The sequence below is a fragment of the Larus michahellis genome, chromosome 4 (assembly GCF_964199755.1).
Source record: "Larus michahellis chromosome 4, bLarMic1.1, whole genome shotgun sequence".
Taxonomy (NCBI): Eukaryota; Metazoa; Chordata; class Aves; order Charadriiformes; family Laridae; genus Larus; species Larus michahellis.
The window spans coordinates 87652347-87656925 of NC_133899.1; positions in this window are offsets into that span (position 1 = coordinate 87652347).

Consider the following 4579-nt stretch of genomic DNA (forward strand, 5'->3'; position numbering starts at 1 on the left):
TTTCTGTCGCAGATGACGGCAAACTTTGCCGCATCAGAATGTTTCAGATGTAAGTGGCCATTAATTTGGAGAACAGAGATATGTTATATGGTCCTAAAGGCCCCACAGGCTTCAGGGTATAAATGTTGTTTTCTGACTACTGGCTTCTGTTTTCCCGCTGTGAACTTTTCTATAGCTTTACATAAAGATACCTTGTTTAATCACGAAGACTAACAAGTCTGTGTGTGTGATTTCTAATTGTAGGGTGTAGGACTAAACGCTCCAATGACATCGAGTTAGGTGGGCATGAAATAGCCCATGAAAGAATAATGCCAGTTTTTTTTTGTTGGTTTTTTTTTGTTTGTAGGAAAATTGCCATAAACTCTGCAGAATAAAAAATGATTTGTGGAATGAAACTTTTATAAAGCCCTTCATGTTCATTCAGTATAACTTTCGAATACAACAGAAATTAGGAATGAATATGCTGAAGCATGAACCATATTGAGTGTTCCAGGACCAGCATGCCTATCTGTGATTGCACTGAAATTCTGCATTTCTCAGAGAGGTGAGTTTAATTCAAGAACGAGAGATTTCTCGCATACAAATTTGTAGAGAAAACGATTTTATTGTTAGCTTGTGTTTAAAGGTGGTGGATTCTGATAAACCTTTTCCTCTTGACAGATTTCAGGCTGAAACCACAGCTGGGTCTGGGCATAGCGTCCTCCGAGTCCTTTAGCACTGGCCCTTCGTGGATAAGCAATACAGAAAACCGGACTGAAACAACCCGAGTAGCGGTAGGAAGTATTGGGTACGAGGCTTAACGTGAATACAACTAATAGAAAGAGTGTGTCAGGCTGGTTGTCTCATAAGAATATGCAATTAGTATTGAACCTACTTCAACTTTAGCCAACAGCAAAATGAGCTCAACCTTGGCAGAAAAATAACAGAAAGAGATTTTACCACAGCCCCTCTCTGTAGCGGGTGCTGGTTTACTTTAGGTAAATATAATTTCCTTAAAGCAGAAAATTGAGGGTGTGCTCAGGTCATTTTGGAAAAGAGCAGTGATGCATCGGGGTGCTTCCTCCGAAGGGAAGAGGATAAAAGAGAGGCGAAGAGGGATGGATATTTACTGGTATTATACCAGTGCAGTTTCTGTCCGTTGATGAAAAACCTCGAACCCCAAAAGGGATATCATTAGTATTTCTTCAGCAAGGTTCCTGAAGTGGAAATAATAACACTTCCTCGGTGGAAATGAAAACACTTGAAAAAGCATCATCCTTGTCCAGCACATGGAGAAGTTTTCCCATTACTGTAAATGTGGTTTGTTTCGGAGACAGTGTATCGCGCTGTTAAAATGTTGATTTGATTTTCAGTCCTTTCTGTGTTATATTTGTGCTCTACGTGAATGTGAAAAGGCTGTATGCGAAAACATATACTTTGCAGATGTTACAGAAACATAGTTCCCTAATTATTCATGATAACACACTCTCCTTGCCTCTAACCTGGTAGAAGCAAAATAGGATTTATTTCAGGATTTTAAATAAGTGCACAACTTTTCTTCTCTTTCTTTCTCTCCCTCTCCTACAAAATAGAAAAACTTTAAAACCTGACATGTTTTGCTCAGGCAGGGTTGGAAAAGAATTTGAATAAAAGTCTTGGAAAAGAAATATAAAACAGTCTGGTGGGGAAATACTGATGTCATTTCCAATGGGATTAATCCATTGATACAGTTGCTCAGGATTTGCAGTCCTATGATCTAATATACTCATTTGAGGCAGGGTCTTGAAAAAGTCTACGTTTTCTGAAAGCTGAATTTCACCAGGCCTATTCTCTAGGTCGGTTCTCCAGCAATTTAAGCAGATTTTACACTACAAAAATAAAAAATTTCCAGTTTTGCCACCTTCATAAGGTTCTGATTTACACACATAATCTCATGCATTAAGATCAGGGATGAATTCCTGAATAAAAGCTGAGTGCTGACACATTTGATACTGATTAGTCACCAAATTTTCTCTTCTCACCAATCCTTTAAAGTCCCTGCTCATGGATTTAGAGTGGGAGCCTACGTGTTTGGGGCTAACCAACTGCACGTAGTTTTATTAAACATGCCTTCGCAATGGTTTAGCCTTTCTATTCTCGGCCTCAGCTAAAACTGAAATATTTATAATAGTATCCTTTGTGCAGATAAAAGTGGGAGAAGATGGAAAAATGACAAAACAAATTCCTAGGATTTACCTGGTTTAATCTCCTTTCGCCCATACCTTTCCCAATGTAGCAAATAAAAAATAAAACAAAACATGCTCCTATAGTAAAATTCACTTGTATTCCCAGATCAGTTTTTTTAGGAGTTGGAAAATGTCCTTTTTATATCCTAGCACATTCACTCAGATTCTTATTTAGGTGTTTTTAAAAGTGTATTAAATTTGAAACTGGACTGACTTTGTGTTTGAGCAGCGTAAGACCAAGCATATGGTTTCAATTGAAATATGCCAACATCACCCTGTTAAAAAAAAAAAAAAAAGAAATCATTCCCTTTAACAAACATTCTTATAAAATTCTACTTGAAGAAGCAGGTGAAGGGGTACTATTTACAGTCAGCTCTATATTTATTTTTGTGCAGTCATGGTTGACTGTTCCCCAGGTTTTTAATGGCTCGGTGCACACAGAGCATTCATTCAGCAGCCCTAACACTGCGTTATTCTCCCATGCCTGAGGTCGGTGCAGGATATCGATAGGGAATTTATACCTCCTCCTAAAATTTATGGCTTTTATTCAGAACGGCATGGCTTAGGAGCCACCATTCGAGATGATTTGCTTGTGGCTCTGCGGGCCCTTCTGCAGAGGATGCGCTGAGCACTGGTAAGGCTCCGCAGCTCGACCTGGAGCCCCAGCACCGTCATTTGCAACGACTGACTTTGAACCAGAGTGAACTGGAGTGCGGGAACACTACCTGCCTGCTTCCATGTTTACGGTCAAGAAGCAAAGATGTACGATCGGCTTTAATGGAAAGAAGCAGGACTGAATAAAATTTGCGGGCTAATTTGGGCTTAGGAAATATTACTGCTCTACTACCTTGGTTGCATTGGATGAGAAAGCCCCAGCCTCCTTCAGGGTCTCCGAACACCACGTTTGGTCTCATAAATTGGTCTGTTTTGGTGCTTTAATCCCACTAGGTTTTACCCTCCCACAGCCTGTGCAAGCTGATCCATCGGCTTTTCCCTAAGGACCGTCTTGCCAGGGCACTGGAAAGCCCAAGACATCAGTGCTGTAGTGCTGTGGCAGACATGGGAGGATTGGAACACCTCTCTTATGAAGAAAGGCTGAAGGATTTGGGTCTTTTCAGTCTGAAAAAAAGATGACTGAAGGGGGATCTTATCAACACTTACAAATACTTAAGGGGTGGGTGTCAGGGGATGGGGCCAGGCTCTTTTCAGTGGTGCCCAGGGACAGGAGAAGAGGTAACGGGCACAAACTTCAGCATAGGAAGTTCCACCTCAACGTGAGGAGGAACTTCTTTCCTTTGAGGGTGGCAGAGCCCTGGCACAGGCTGCCCAGAGAGGTGGTGGAGTCTCCAACTCTGGAGACATTCCAAACCCGCCTGGACGCGTTCCTGTGCTACCTGCTCTGGTGACCCTGCTCTGACAGAGGGTTGGACTGGGTGATCTCCAGAGGTCCCTTCAACCCCTGCCATTCTGTGATTCTGTGATTCTCCAGGGTCAGACAGGAGACACCTGAGCATAAATTTGCTGAAGGATCTCATCGCCCTTACCCAGAGAAACACAAAGAAGAGTGGTTTCCCTCTGGTAACAGAATAAATTCTTTTGTTTCACAGTAGGCAGCATTGGAGGCATTCAAAACACTTTGCTATTTGGAGCCTTAAGAAGGTTCAACCAAACCAAAGCGATGCTGTGACAGCTGATTGAAATGAACATTCAAAGCCAAGAAGTGTCCGGGAGGCAGGGCTGGACAACCCATCCTCTCTACAAGAGCAACCCACAGGCAGAACACCTCCACGCGTTGAAGGGCTGCGATGTGTGCTCTTTGCTCAGTGCCAGCAGCCTGCAGAGCAGAGGGAGCCTGTCTAAAACTACGGGGTCACTTCTCCTTCCCCTCTTGCTCTTCTCCCAAGGAAGACCCTACATAATGAAGTTTCGGGCATTAAATCTGCAGGTAGCAGCAACGATGGAATAGTGGGGGTGTGTGGCCTCTTTCACCCCATTTTCCAAGTAGCTTAAGGCACAAATATCATAGAATCATAGAATGGTTTGGGTGGGAAGGGACCATAAAGATCACCTAGTTCCAAGCCCCCTGCCATGGGCAGGGACACCTCCCACCAGACCAGGCTGCTCAGAGCCCCATCCAGCCTGGCCTTGGACACCTCCAGGGATGGGGCAGCCACAGCTTCTCTGGGCAACCTGGGCCAGTGTCTCACCACCCTCACAGTAAAGAACTTCCTCCTAACGTCTAAATTGCTTTAAAAAAATAAAAAGGCAATGAATATTCCCCTTTCTGTCTCCCCTGTTGCACGGTGTGATATACTCCCAATAACCTCCGGGTAAAGCCTGGCCGCTGGCGCTGTGCCGCACCTTTGGTGGGAGGT